Genomic DNA, 18,929 nt, shown 5'->3' on the forward strand with positions numbered 1-18,929 from the left:
AACCTGACCTATACACAACCCCAACTACAGTATACTAACCTGACCTATACGCAACCCCAACTACAGTATACTAACCTGACCTATACACAAATAACCCCAACTACAGTATACTAACCTGACCTGTACGCAACCCCAACTACAGTATACTAACCTGACCTATACACAAATAACCCAAACTACGGTATACTAACCTGACCTATACACAAATAACCCAAACTACAGTATACTAACCTGACCTATACACAAATAACCCCAACTACAGTATACTAACCTGACTTATACACAACCCCAACTACAGTATACTAACCTGACCTATACGCAACCCCAACTACGGTATACTAACCTGACTTATACACAAATAACCCCAACTACGGTATACTAACCTGACCTGTCTGCAAATAACCTCAACTACAGTATACTAACCTAACCTATACGCAAATAACCCCAACTACGGTATACTAACCTGACCTATACACAAATAAACTGAACTATGGTATACTAACCTGACCTATACACAAATAACCCCAACTACAGTATACTAACCTGACCTATACGCAAATAACCCCAACTACAGTATACTAACCTGACCTGTCTGCAAATAACCTCAACTACAGTATACTAACCTGACTTATACACAAATAACCCCGACTACGGTATACTAACCTGACTTATACACAAATAACCCCAACTACGGTATACTAACCTGACCTGTCTGCAAATAACCTCAACTACAGTATACTAACCTGACTTATACACAAATAACCCCGACTACGGTATACTAACCTGACCTATACACAAATAAACTGAACTATGGTATACTAACCTGACCTATACACAAATAACCCCAACTACAGTATACTAACCTGACCTATACGCAAATAACCCCAACTACAGTATACTAACCTGAACTATACACAAATAACACCGACTACAGTATACTAACCTGACCTATACACAAATAAACTGAATTATGGTATACTTACCTGACCTATACACAAATAACCTCAACTACAGTATACTAACGTAACCTATATGCAAATAACCCCAACTGCAGTATACTAACCTGACCTATACACAAATAACCCCAACTACAGTATACTAACCTGACCTATACACAAATAACCCCAACTACAGTATACTAACCTGACCTATACGCAAATAACCCCAACTACGGTATACTAACGTGACCTATACGCAACCCCAACTACGGTATACTAACCAGACCTATACACAAATAACCCCAACTACAGTATACTAACCTGACCTATGCACAAATAATCTCAACTATGGTATACTAACCTGACCTATACATAAATAACCCCAACTACGGTATACTAACTTGACCTATACACAAATAACCCAAACTACGGTATACTAACCTGACCTATACACAAATAACCCCAACTACGGTATACTAACCTGACCTATACACAAATAACCTAAACTATGATATACTAACCTGACCTATACGCAAATAACCCCAACTACGGTATACTAACCTGACTTATACACAAATAACCCCAACTACGGTATACTAACCTGACCTATACCCAAATAACCCCAACTACGGTATACTAACCTGACCTATACACAAATAACCCCAACTACAGTATACTAACCTGACCTATACACAAATAACCCCAACTACGGTATACTAACCTGACCTATACACAAATAACCCCAACTACAGTATACTAACCTGACCTATACGCAACCCCAACTACAGTATACTAACCTGACCTATACGCAACCCCAACTACAGTATACTAACCTGACCTATACACAAATAACCCCAACTACAGTATACTAACCAGACCTATACACAAATAAACTGAACTACGGTATACTAACCAGACCTATACACAAATAAACTGAACTACGGTTTACTAACCTGACCTATACACAAATAAACTGAACTATGGTATACTAACCTATTTATTCACTGAGACAGTAGGGTTCTAGTATTGTATAGATTAATTCACTGAAAAGGACCCACTAGAAAATCTAATTTTTATTATTAAAAAATAACTTTTATTTATCCTATTAAAAATTGACAAACATATATGACAACAAAAATTTTTTAAAAATAATGCCTCCGTTATCAATGCTGTGTTAGCAAAGAATAACAGTAATTTTGATATTTGTTATTTCTTTTGTGGAGGTATAAAAGTATAATAGGGAACACCCTGAACTTGGTCTGTTACCCAGAGATACAAGGGTCACAGAGTAACCAGTTGGCCCAGATTCGGCCTTGACTGTATTAAGGAATAAACCGAAGGTCTCGTATAATTATTCCACTACTTTGGTGCAGTTTATTATAATTTGTTGAAACTGGTACACACGTAGTTATTCACAAAAAAACGTGGATATTTAGGAAGATATTGCACTCCTAAGGCGCAATGATTGATATTTTTTTGCAATCGATACGCCTTCTTTTGTTAAAACGATCGACGCGTTTCCTCGGCTCCTAATTATTTAGCCGATTCATCAGGATCAGAGTATCATGTTGTATTATTGTCCACTCAGGGATATATAACTGGGTGTTTACAAGATCGCACGAGAGGCGTGATGCTCAAATTACGATAAAGAGCAGTTAATTTTCCTAGCAATAATAGCCCACTTTGGTTACCAAGTTAGAGGCTACTTTACTGGAAAAAGATGTTTGCTCAGATACAGATATGCGATTGAGTCTATGATGACGTCTGATGAGTTTAGGGCGCAATCATAGAAACATAGCGCCTCAATTATTTCATTTGAGCTATACAGTGGTTAGCTGACTTTTCAATGAGCAATGTTATCTAGCTCATTCAGCTACCTCAGCTCATTCTCGGCGTTTGAATAACCTTACAGCACTATATGGTGGAAACATATACACTCATCTATAATTGCCTCTTTAACGGCAAACATAACACGCATGACAGCACCGCAGTGCATTACATGTTTCTACTAACCAGACCTATACACAAATAACCCCAACTACGGTATACTAACCAGACCTATACACAAATAACCCCAACTACGGTATACTAACCTGACCTATATGCAAATAACCCCAACCACGGTATACTAACCTGACCTATGCTACTCACAACACTAACTATACCAACCCATCTAACCTTACCTACACTACTAATAGTCCTAACAATACTAACAAGACCTACACTAATCATAGCCGTAACTAGACTAACCTGACCTATGCTACTGATAACACTAATTATACTAACAATGCTAATATGACCTATAGTACTGATAACCCTAACATTGCTAATCCTACTAACCTTACCTATACTAATAAACCTAACTATACTAACCCTGTTAATCTGTTCTATGCTGATAACCCTAGCTATAATAGCCATACTAACCTGACCTATATACTAATAACCTTAGTTAATACTAACCTGATCTATGCTACTGATCACTGTAACTATTCTAACCCTGCTTACCTGCCCTACACCACTGACAATACTAACCATACTAACCTGACCTACACTGATAATAGCGCTAAGAATACTAAAATGCCCTACAAAAGTAATAGCCCTTACTATACTAACCTGACCAATGCTACTGATAGCTTTAAGCCTATCTTTCACACGGGCTACAAAATCATCACTACAAAACTCATGTATGTGAAGCCTATGGTTTCCAATGGGTTATTTCACATGAGATGTTTTGTAGCCTGAAGGAAACCATTGGAAACCATGAGCCTCACATACATTTGTTTTGTAGCGATGAAACACACCTAAACTATACTAACCTTGCTAACTTAAGCTATAGCACTGATAACCCTAACAATACTAGTAATAACTCTAGCAATACTTACCTGAACTACACTAACTATACGAATCTGAACTGTACTAATCCAAAGTATAATAACTCTGAATATAATATCTCTAACAATACTAACCGTACTAGTCCAAAATATGCTTATTCTAACTGTAATAACCCTGAACTATACTAACATTAACCCTACTAGCGTAAACTATTTTACTGATAACCCTAAAAATACTAACCTGACTCATAACCCTACTAACCTGAACTATAGTACTGATAACCCTAACAATACTAACCTGAACTATAGTACTTATAACCCTACTAACCTGAGCTATACTCCTCATAACCCTACTAACCTGAACTATATTACTTATAACCCTACTAACTTGAACTATACTCCTCATAACTCTACTAACCTGAACTATACTCTTCATAACTCTACTAACCAGAACGATACTCCTCATAACTCTACTAACCTGAACTATACTCCTCATAACTCTACTAACCTGAACTATACTCTTCATAACTCTACTAACCAGAACGATACTCCTCATAACTCTACTAACCAGAACTATACTCCTCATAACCCTACTAACCTGAACTATACTCCTCATAACTCTACTAACCAGAACTATACTCCTCATAACTCTATTAACCAGAACTATTCTCCTTATAACTCTACTAACATGAACTATACTCCTCATAACCTTACTAACCTGAACTATACCCCTCATAACTCTACTAACCAGAACGATACTCCTCATAACTCTACTAACCAGAACTATACTCCTCATAACCCTACTAACCTGAACTATACTCCTCATAACTCTACTAACCTCAACTATACTCCTCCTAACTCTATTAACCAGAACTATTCTCCTTATAACTCTACTAACCAGAACGATACTCCTCATAACTCTACTAACCAGAACTATACTCCTCATAACCTTACTAACCTGAACTATACCCCTCATAACTCTACTAACCAGAACGATACTCCTCATAACTCTACTAACCAGAACTATACTCCTCATAACTCTACTAACCTGAACTATACTCCTCATAACTCTACTAACCAGAACTATACTCCTCATAACTCTACTAACCTGAACTATACTCCTCATAACTCTATTAACCAAAACTATTCTCCTTATAACTCTACTAACATGAACTATACTCCTCATAACCTTACTAAACTGAACTATACCCCTCATAACTCTACTAACCAGAACGATACTCCTCATAACTCTACTAACCAGAACTATACTCCTCATAACTCTACTAACCTGAACTATACTCCTCATAACTCTACTAACCAGAACTATACTACTCATAACTCTACTAACCAGAACTATACTCCTCATAACTCTACTAACCTGAACTATACTCCTCATAACCCTACTAACCGGAACTATACTCCTCATAACCCTACTAACCTGAACTATACTCCCCATAACCCTAGTAACTTGAACTATACTCCCTATAACCCTACTAACTTGAACTATACTCCTCATAACCCTACTAACCTGAACTATACTCCTCATAACGCTACTAACCTGAACTATACTCCTCATAACTCTAATAACCTAAACTATACTCCTCATAACTCTACTAACCTAAACTATACTCCTCATAATTCTACTAACTTGAACTATACTCCGCATAACTCTACTAACCTGAACTATACTCATAACTCTACTAACCTGAACTACACTCCTCATAACTCCACTAACAGAACTATACTCCTCATATCTCTACTAACCTAAACTATACTCTTCATAACTCTACTAACCAGAACGATACTCCTCATAGCTCTACTAACCAGAACTATACTCCTCATAACCCAACTAACCTGAACTATACTCCTCATAACTCTACTAACAAGAACTATACTCCTCATAACTCTACTAACCTGAACTATATTACTTATAACCCTACTAACTTGAACTATACTCATAACTCTACTAACCTGAACTATACTCCTCATAACCCTACTAACCTGAACTATACTCCTCATAACCCTACTAACCTGAACTATACTCCTCATAACCCTACTAACTTGAACTATATAATCCTCATAACGCTACTAACCAGAACTATACTCCTCATAACCCTACTAACCTGAACTATACTCCTCATAACCCTACTAACCTGAACTATACTCCTCATAACTCTAATAACCTGAACTATACTCCTCATAACTCAATTAACCTTAACTATACTCCTCATAATTCTATTAACTTGAACTATACTCCTCATAACTCTACTAATCAGAACTATACTCCTCATAAATCTACTAACCTGAACTATACTCCTCATAACTCTACTAACCAGAACTATACTCCTTATAACTGTACTAACCTGAACTATACTCCTCATAACTTTACTAACCAGAACTATACTCCTCATAACTTTACTAACCTGAACTATACTCCTCATAACCCTACTAACCGGAACTATACTCCTCATAACCCTACTAACCTGAACTATACTCCTCATAACCCTACTAACCTGAACTATACTCCTCATAACTCTACTAACCTGAACTATACTCCTCATAACCCTACTAACCGAATCTATACTCCTCATAACCCTACTAACCTGAACTATACTCCTCATAACCGTACTAACCTGAACTATACTCCTCATAACTCTACTAACCTGAACTATACTCCTCATAACTCTATTAACCAGAACTATTCTCCTTATAACTCTACTAACATGAACTATACTCCTCATAACCTTACTAACCTGAACTATACCCCTCATAACTCTACTAACCTGAACTATACTCCTCATAACTTTACTAACCTGAACTATACTCCTCATAACTCTACTAACCAGAACTATACTCCTCATAACTCTACTAACCAGAACTTAACTCCTCATAACTCTACTAACCAGACTATACTACTCATAACTCTACTAACGAGAGCTATACTCCTCATAACTCTACTAACCTGAACTATACTCATCATAACTCTACTAACCTGAACCATACTCCTCATAACCCTACTAACCTGAACTATACTCCTCATAACCCTGCTAACCTGAACTATACTCCCCATAACCCTAATAACTTGAACTATACTCCTCATAACGCTACTAACCAGAACTATACTCCTCATAACCCTACTAACCTGAACTATACTCCTCATAACTCTAATAACCTAAACTGTACTCCTCATAACTCTACTAACCTGAACTATACTCCTCATAATTCTACTAACTTGAACTATACTCCTCATAACTCTACTAACCAGAACTATACTCCTCATAACCCTACTAACCTGAACTATACTGCTCATAACTCTACTAACCTGAACTATACTCCTCATAACTCTACTAACCAGAACTATGTTACTTATAACCATACTAACCTGAACTATACTCCTCATAACTCTACTAACCTGAACTATACTCCACATAACTCTACTAACCTGAACTATACTCCTCATAACTCTACTAACAGAACTATACTCCTCATATCTCTACTAACCTGAACTATACTCTTCATAACTCTACTAACCAGAACGATACTCCTCATAACTCTACTAACCAGAACTATACTCCTCATAACCCTACTAACCTGAACTATACTCCTTATAACTCTACTAACCAGAACTATACTCCTCATAACTCTACTAACCTGAACTATATTACTTATAACTCTACTAACTTGAACTATACTCATAACTCTACTAACCTGAACTATACTCCTCATAACCCTACTAACCTGAATTATACTCCTCATAACCCTACTACCTTGAACTATACTCCTCATAACGCTACTAACCAGAACTATACTCCTCATAACCCTACTAACCTGAACTATACTCCTCATAACTCTACTAACCAGAACTATACTCCTTATAACTCTACTAACCTGAACTATACTCCTCATAACTCTACTAACCTGAACTATACTCCTCATAACCCTACTAACCAGAACTATACTCCTTATAACTCTACTAACCTGAACTATACTCCTCATAACTCTACTAACCTGAACTATACTCCTCATAACCCTACTAACCTGAACTATACTCCTTATAATTCTACTAACCTGAACTATACTCCTCATAACGCTACTACCCAGAACTATACTCCTTATAATTCTACTAACCTGAACTATACTCCTCCTGACCAAACAAAGAAAACAAAAAGTAGATCGTTCGGAAGTACTCAAACGAGAAGGTTTCTGGATACTTACCCTGAATACCAGACAACCAGAGGGGTTGAACATCAAAACAGATCTATTATATTTGTATTGAAGTGAATTTCTGACTGTAACAATTAATAGTACAATATATACTATATACAACATGTCAAAGGTCAAGTGGGTCCCATCACATGCAGTCCACATGTAATTCAAACATTATCATAAATAAGGCCAAACTAGGTTTAATACCAAATAAATAAATAAGGTGAAGACTCAGTTAAAAGAGATCCTAGGAATATTTTCTATGTATAATAGATTCTTATGCAATCACAGCACTATAACATCAAAAGTGTAATATGATAAACTTGTAAAAAAAAAAAAAACTCCACTAACCTGAACTATACTCCTCATAACTCTACTAACCTGAACTATACTCCTCATAACTCTACTAACCAGAACTATACTCCTCATAACCCTACTAACCTGAACTATACTCCTCATAACCCTACTAACTTGAACTATACTCCTCATAACGCTACTAACCAGAACTATACTCCTCATAACCCTACTAACCTGAACTATACTCCTCATAACACTAATAACCTGAACTATACTCCTCATAACTCTACTAACCTTAACTATACTCCTCATAACTCTACTAACTTGAACTATACTCCTCATAACTCTACTAACCTGAACTATACTCCTCATAACCCTACTAACCTGAACTATACTCCTCATAATTCTACTAACTTGAACTATACTCCCCATAATCCTACTAACTTGAACTATACTCCTCATAACGCTACTAACCTGAACTATACTCCTCATAACTCTAATAACCTAAACAATACTCCTCATAACCCTACTAACCTGAACTATACTCCTCATAATTCTACTAACTTGAACTATACTCCTCATAACTCTACTAACCTGAACTATACTCATAACTCTACTAACCAGAACTATACTCCTCATATCTCCACTAACAGAACTATACTCCTCATATCTCTACTAACCTGAACTATACTCTTCATAACTCTACTAACCAGAACGATACTCCTCATAGCTCTACTAACCAGAACTATACTCCTCATAACCCTACTAACCTGAACTATACTCCTCATAACTCTACTAACCAGAACTATACTCCTCATAACTCTACTAACCTGAACTATATTACTTATAACCCTACTAACTTGAACTATACTCATAACTCTACTAACCTGAACTATACTCCTCATAACCCTACTAACCTGAACTATACTCCTCATAACCCTAATAACCTGAACTATACTACTCATAACCCTACTAACCTGAACTATACTCCTCAAAACCCTACTAACTTGAACTATATAATCCTCATAACGCTACTAACCTGAACTATACTCCTCATAACCCTACTAACCTGAACTATACTCCTCATAACTCTAATAACCTGAACTATACTCCTCATAACTCAATTAACCTTAACTATACTCCTCATAATTCTATTAACTTGAACTATACTTCTCATAACTCTACTAACCAGAACTATACTCCTCATAAATCTACTAACCTGAACTATACTCCTCATAACTCTACTAACCAGAACTATACTCCTTATAACTGTACTAACCTGAACTATACTCCTCATAACTCTACTAACCAGAACTATACTCCTCATAACTTTACGAACCTGAACTATACTCCTCATAACCCTACTAACCTGAACTATACTCCTCATAACCCTACTAACCTGAACTATACTCCTCATAACCCTACTAACCTGAACTATACTCCTCATAACTCTACTAACTTGAACTATACTCCTCATAACTCTATTAACCAGAACTATTCTCCTTATAACTCTACTAACATGAACTATACTCCTCATAACCTTACTAACCTGAACTATACCCCTCATAACTCTACTAACCTGAACTATACTCCTCATAACTCTACTAACCTGAACTATACTTCTCATAACTCTACTAACCAGAACTATACTCCTCATAACTCTACTAACCAGAACTATACTCCTCATAACTCTACTAACCAGAACTATACTACTCATAACTCTACTAACGAGAGCTATACTCCTCATAACTCTACTAACCTGATCTATACTCCTCATAACTCTACTAACCAGAACTGTATTACTTATAACCCTACTAACTTGAACTATACTCATCATAACTCTACTAACCTGAACTATACTCCTCATAACCCTACTAACCTGAACTATACTCCTCATAACCCTGCTAACCTGAACTATAATTCCCATAACCCTAATAACTTGAACTATACTCCTCATAACGCTACTAACCAGAACTATATTCCTCATAATTCTACTAACTTGAACTATACTCCTCATAACTCTACTAACCTGAACTATACTACTCATTACCCTACTAACCTGAACTATACTACTCATAACTCTACTAACCTGAACCATACTCCTCATAACTCTACTAACCAGAACTATATTACTTATAACCCTACTAACCTGAACTATACTCCTCATAACTCTACTAACCTGAACTATACTCCACATAACTCTACTAACCTGAACTATACTCCTCATAACTCTACTAACAGAACTATACTCCTCACATCTCTACTAACCTGAACTATACTCTTCATAACTCTACTAACCAGAATGATACTCCTCATAACTCTACTAACCAGAACTATACTCCTCATAACCCTACTAACCTGAACTATACTCCTTATAACTCTACTAACGAGAGCTATACTCCTCATAACTCTACTAACCTGAACTATACTCATCATAACTCTACTAACCTGAACCATACTCCTCATAACCCTACTAACCTGAACTATACTCCTCATAACCCTGCTAACCTGAACTATACTCCCCATAACCCTAATAACTTGAACTATACTCCTCATAACGCTACTAACCAGAACTATACTCCTCATAACCCTACTAACCTGAACTATACTCCTCATAACTCTAATAACCTAAACTGTACTCCTCATAACTCTACTAACCTGAACTATACTCCTCATAATTCTACTAACTTGAACTATACTCCTCATAACTCTACTAACCAGAACTATACTCCTCATAACCCTACTAACCTGAACTATACTGCTCATAACTCTACTAACCTGAACTATACTCCTCATAACTCTACTAACCAGAACTATGTTACTTATAACCATACTAACCTGAACTATACTCCTCATAACTCTACTAACCTGAACTATACTCCACATAACTCTACTAACCTGAACTATACTCCTCATAACTCTACTAACAGAACTATACTCCTCATATCTCTACTAACCTGAACTATACTCTTCATAACTCTACTAACCAGAACGATACTCCTCATAACTCTACTAACCAGAACTATACTCCTCATAACCCTACTAACCTGAACTATACTCCTTATAACTCTACTAACCAGAACTATACTCCTCATAACTCTACTAACCTGAACTATATTACTTATAACTCTACTAACTTGAACTATACTCATAACTCTACTAACCTGAACTATACTCCTCATAACCCTACTAACCTGAATTATACTCCTCATAACCCTACTACCTTGAACTATACTCCTCATAACGCTACTAACCAGAACTATACTCCTCATAACCCTACTAACCTGAACTATACTCCTCATAACTCTACTAACCAGAACTATACTCCTTATAACTCTACTAACCTGAACTATACTCCTCATAACTCTACTAACCTGAACTATACTCCTCATAACCCTACTAACCAGAACTATACTCCTTATAACTCTACTAACCTGAACTATACTCCTCATAACTCTACTAACCTGAACTATACTCCTCATAACCCTACTAACCTGAACTATACTCCTTATAATTCTACTAACCTGAACTATACTCCTCATAACGCTACTACCCAGAACTATACTCCTTATAATTCTACTAACCTGAACTATACTCCTCCTGACCAAACAAAGAAAACAAAAAGTAGATCGTTCGGAAGTACTCAAACGAGAAGGTTTCTGGATACTTACCCTGAATACCAGACAACCAGAGGGGTTGAACATCAAAACAGATCTATTATATTTGTATTGAAGTGAATTTCTGACTGTAACAATTAATAGTACAATATATACTATATACAACATGTCAAAGGTCAAGTGGGTCCCATCACATGCAGTCCACATGTAATTCAAACATTATCATAAATAAGGCCAAACTAGGTTTAATACCAAATAAATAAATAAGGTGAAGACTCAGTTAAAAGAGATCCTAGGAATATTTTCTATGTATAATAGATTCTTATGCAATCACAGCACTATAACATCAAAAGTGTAATATGATAAACTTGTAAAAAAAAAAAAAACTCCACTAACCTGAACTATACTCCTCATAACTCTACTAACCTGAACTATACTCCTCATAACTCTACTAACCAGAACTATACTCCTCATAACCCTACTAACCTGAACTATACTCCTCATAACCCTACTAACTTGAACTATACTCCTCATAACGCTACTAACCAGAACTATACTCCTCATAACCCTACTAACCTGAACTATACTCCTCATAACACTAATAACCTGAACTATACTCCTCATAACTCTACTAACCTTAACTATACTCCTCATAACTCTACTAACTTGAACTATACTCCTCATAACTCTACTAACCTGAACTATACTCCTCATAACCCTACTAACCTGAACTATACTCCTCATAATTCTACTAACTTGAACTATACTCCCCATAATCCTACTAACTTGAACTATACTCCTCATAACGCTACTAACCTGAACTATACTCCTCATAACTCTAATAACCTAAACAATACTCCTCATAACCCTACTAACCTGAACTATACTCCTCATAATTCTACTAACTTGAACTATACTCCTCATAACTCTACTAACCTGAACTATACTCATAACTCTACTAACCAGAACTATACTCCTCATATCTCCACTAACAGAACTATACTCCTCATATCTCTACTAACCTGAACTATACTCTTCATAACTCTACTAACCAGAACGATACTCCTCATAGCTCTACTAACCAGAACTATACTCCTCATAACCCTACTAACCTGAACTATACTCCTCATAACTCTACTAACCAGAACTATACTCCTCATAACTCTACTAACCTGAACTATATTACTTATAACCCTACTAACTTGAACTATACTCATAACTCTACTAACCTGAACTATACTCCTCATAACCCTACTAACCTGAACTATACTCCTCATAACCCTAATAACCTGAACTATACTACTCATAACCCTACTAACCTGAACTATACTCCTCAAAACCCTACTAACTTGAACTATATAATCCTCATAACGCTACTAACCTGAACTATACTCCTCATAACCCTACTAACCTGAACTATACTCCTCATAACTCTAATAACCTGAACTATACTCCTCATAACTCAATTAACCTTAACTATACTCCTCATAATTCTATTAACTTGAACTATACTTCTCATAACTCTACTAACCAGAACTATACTCCTCATAAATCTACTAACCTGAACTATACTCCTCATAACTCTACTAACCAGAACTATACTCCTTATAACTGTACTAACCTGAACTATACTCCTCATAACTCTACTAACCAGAACTATACTCCTCATAACTTTACGAACCTGAACTATACTCCTCATAACCCTACTAACCTGAACTATACTCCTCATAACCCTACTAACCTGAACTATACTCCTCATAACCCTACTAACCTGAACTATACTCCTCATAACTCTACTAACTTGAACTATACTCCTCATAACTCTATTAACCAGAACTATTCTCCTTATAACTCTACTAACATGAACTATACTCCTCATAACCTTACTAACCTGAACTATACCCCTCATAACTCTACTAACCTGAACTATACTCCTCATAACTCTACTAACCTGAACTATACTTCTCATAACTCTACTAACCAGAACTATACTCCTCATAACTCTACTAACCAGAACTATACTCCTCATAACTCTACTAACCAGAACTATACTACTCATAACTCTACTAACGAGAGCTATACTCCTCATAACTCTACTAACCTGATCTATACTCCTCATAACTCTACTAACCAGAACTGTATTACTTATAACCCTACTAACTTGAACTATACTCATCATAACTCTACTAACCTGAACTATACTCCTCATAACCCTACTAACCTGAACTATACTCCTCATAACCCTGCTAACCTGAACTATAATTCCCATAACCCTAATAACTTGAACTATACTCCTCATAACGCTACTAACCAGAACTATATTCCTCATAATTCTACTAACTTGAACTATACTCCTCATAACTCTACTAACCTGAACTATACTACTCATTACCCTACTAACCTGAACTATACTACTCATAACTCTACTAACCTGAACCATACTCCTCATAACTCTACTAACCAGAACTATATTACTTATAACCCTACTAACCTGAACTATACTCCTCATAACTCTACTAACCTGAACTATACTCCACATAACTCTACTAACCTGAACTATACTCCTCATAACTCTACTAACAGAACTATACTCCTCACATCTCTACTAACCTGAACTATACTCTTCATAACTCTACTAACCAGAACGATACTCCTCATAACTCTACTAACCAGAACTATACTCCTCATAACCCTACTAACCTGAACTATACTCCTTATAACTCTACTAACCAGAACTATACTCCTCATAACTCTACTAACCTGAACTATATTACTTATAACCCTACTAACTTGAACTATACTCATAACTCTACTAACCTGAACTATACTCCTCATAACCCTACTGACCTGAATTATACTCCTCATAACCCTACTACCTTGAACTATACTCCTCATAACGCTACTAACCAGAACTATACTCCTCATAACTCTACTAACCAGAACTATACTCCTTATAACTCTACTAACCAGAACTATACTTCTTATAACTCTACTAACCAGAACTATACTCCTTATAACTCTACTAACCAGAACTATACTTCTTATAACTCTACTAACCTGAACTATACTCCTTATAATTCTACTAACCTGAACTATACTCCTCCTGACCAAACAAAGAAAACAAAAAGTAGATCATTCGGAAGTACTCAAACGAGAAGGTTTCTGGATACTTACCCTGAATACCAGACAACCAGAGGGGTTGAACATCAAAACAGATCTATTATATTTGTATTGAAGTGAATTTCTGACTGTAACAATTAATAGTACAATATATACTATATACAACATGTCAAAGGTCAAGTGGGTCCCATCACATGCAGTCCACATGTAATTCAAACATTATCATAAATAAGGCCAAACTAGGTTTAATACCAAATAAATAAATAAGGTAAAGACTCAGTTAAAAGAGATCCTAGGAATATTTTCTATGTATAATAGATTCTTATGCAATCACAGCACTATAACATCATAAGTGTAATATGATAAACTTGTAAAAAAAAAAAACTCTACTAACCTGAACTATACTCCTCATAACTCTACTAACCTGAACTATACTCCTCATAACCCTACTAACCTGAACTATACTCCTCATAGCCCTACTAACTTGAACTATACTCCTCATAACGCTACTAACCAGAACTATACTCCTCATAACCCTACTAACCTGAACTATACTCCTCATAACACTAATAACCTGAACTATACTCCTCATAACTCTACTAACCTTAACTATACTCCTCATAATTCTACTAACTTGAACTATACTCCTCATAACTCTACTAACCTTAACTATACTCCTTTCTAATAATTCTACTAACTTGAACTATACTCCTCATAACTCTACTAACCAGAACTATACTCCTCATAAATCTACTAACCTAAACTATACTCCTCATAACTCTACTAACCTGAACTGTATTACATATAACCCTACTAACTTGAACTATACTCCTCATAACTCTACTAACCTGAACTATACTCCTCATAACCCTACTAACTTGAACTATACTCCTCATAACTCTACTAACCCGAACTATACTCCTCATAACCCTACTAACCTGAACTATACTCCTCATAACTCTACTAACATGAACTATACTCCTCATAATTCTACTAACCTGAACTATACTCCTCATAATTCTACTAACCAGAACTATACTCCTCATAACGCTACTAACCAGAACTATACTCCTCATAACCCTACTAACCTGAACTATACTCCTCATAACACTAATAACCTGAACTATACTCCTCATAACTCTACTAACCTTAACTATACTCCTCATAATTCTACTAACTTGAACTATACTCCTCATAACTCTACTAACCTTAACTATACTCCTTTCTAATAATTCTACTAACTTGAACTATACTCCTCATAACTCTACTAACCAGAACTATACTCCTCATAAATCTACTAACCTAAACTATACTCCTCATAACTCTACTAACCTGAACTGTATTACATATAACCCTACTAACTTGAACTATACTCCTCATAACTCTACTAACCTGAACTATACTTCTCATAACCCTACTAACTTGAACTATACTCCTCATAACTCTACTAACCCGAACTATACTCCTCATAACCCTACTAACCTGAACTATACTCCTCATAACTCTACTAACATGAACTATACTCCTCATAATTCTACTAACCTGAACTATACTCCTCATAATTCTACTAACCAGAACTATACTCCTCATAACTCTACTAACCAGAACTATACTCCTCATAACCCTACTAACCTGAACTATACTCCTCATGACCCTACTAACCTGAACTATACTCCTCATAACTCTACTAACCTGAACTGTACTCCTCACAACCCTACTAACTTGAACTATACTCCTCATAACGCTACTAACCAGAACTATACTCCTCATAACTCTACTAACCAGAACTATACTCCTTATAACTCTACTAACCAGAAATATACTTCTTATAACTCTACTAACCTGAACTATACTCCTTATAATTCTACTAACCTGAACTATACTCCTCCTGACCAAACAAAGAAAACAAAAAGTAGATCATTCGGAAGTACTCAAACGAGAAGGTTTCTGGATACTTACCCTGAATACCAGACAACCAGAGGGGTTGAACATCAAAACAGATCTATTATATTTGTATTTAAGTGAATTTCTGACTGTAACAATTAATAGTACAATATATACTATATACAACATGTCAAAGGTCAAGTGGGTCCCATCACATGCAGTCCACATGTAATTCAAACATTATCATAAATAAGGCCAAACTAGGTTTAATACCAAATAAATAAATAAGGTAAAGACTCAGTTAAAAGAGATCCTAGGAATATTTTCTATGTATAATAGATTCTTATGCAATCACAGCACTATAACATCATAAGTGTAATATGATAAACTTGTAAAAAAAAAAACTCTACTAACCTGAACTATACTCCTCATAACTCTACTAACCTGAACTATACGCCTCATAACCCTACTAACCTGAACTATACTCCTCATAGCCCTACTAACTTGAACTATACTCCTCATAACGCTACTAACTTGAACTATACTCCTCATAACGCTACTAACCAGAACTATACTCCTCATAACCCTACTAACCTGAACTATACTCCTCATAACACTAATAACCTGAACTATACTCCTCATAACTCTACTAACCTTAACTATACTCCTCATAATTCTACTAACTTGAACTATACTCCTTATAACTCTACTAACCTTAACTATACTCCTTTCTAATAATTCTACTAACTTGAACTATACTCCTCATAACTCTACTAACCAGAACTATACTCCTCATAAATCTATTAACCTAAACTATACTCCTCATAACTCTAGTAACCTGAACTGTATTACATATAACCCTACTAACTTGAACTATACTCCTCATAACTCTACTAACCCGAACTATACTCCTCATAACCCTACTAACCTGAACTATACTCCTCATAACTCTACTAACATGAACTATACTCCTCATAATTCTACTAACCTGAACTATACTCCTCATAATTCTACTAACCAGAACTATACTCCTCATAACTCTACTAACCAGAACTATACTCCTCATAACCCTACTAACCTGAACTATACTCCTCATGACCCTACTAACCTGAACTATACTCCTCATAACTCTACTAACCTGAACTATACTCCTCATAACCCTACTAACTTGAACTATACTCCTCATAACTCTACTAACCCGAACTATACTCCTCATAACCCTACTAACCTGAACTATACTCCTCATAACTCTACTAACCTGAACTATACTCCTCATAATTCTACTAACCAGAACTATACTCCTCATAACTCTACTAACCAGAACTATACTCCTCATAACCCTACTAACCTGAACTATACTCCTCATAACCCTACTAACCTGAACTATACTCCTCATAACCCTACTAACTTGAACTATATAATCCTCATAACGCTACTAACCAGAACTATACTCCTCATAACCCTACTAACCTGAACTATACTCCTCATAACCCTACTAACCTGAACTATACTCCTCATAACTCTAATAACCTGAACTATACTCCTCATAACTCAATTAACCTTAACTATACTCCTCATAATTCTATTAACTTGAACTATACTTCTCATAACTCTACTAACCAGAACTATACTCCTCATAACTCTACTAACCAGAACTATACTCCTCATAACCCTACTAACTTGAACTATACTCCTCATGACCCTACTAACCTGAACTATACTGCTCATAACCCTAATAACCTGAACTATACTCCTCATAACCCTTCTAACCTGAACTATACTCCTCATAACCCTACTAACCTGAACTATACTCCTCATAACCCTACTAACCTGAACTATACTCCTCATAACCCTACTAACCTGAACTATACTCCTCATAACCCTTCTAACCTGAACTATACTCCTCATAACCCTACTAACCTGAACTATACTCCTCATAACCCTTCTAATCTGAACTATACTCCTCATAACCCTACTAACCTGAACTATACTCCTCATAACCCTACTAACCTGAACTATACTCCTCATAACCCTAC

This window comes from Eleutherodactylus coqui, chromosome 4 (assembly GCF_035609145.1).
Source record: "Eleutherodactylus coqui strain aEleCoq1 chromosome 4, aEleCoq1.hap1, whole genome shotgun sequence".
NCBI classification, from domain to species: domain Eukaryota; kingdom Metazoa; phylum Chordata; class Amphibia; order Anura; family Eleutherodactylidae; genus Eleutherodactylus; species Eleutherodactylus coqui.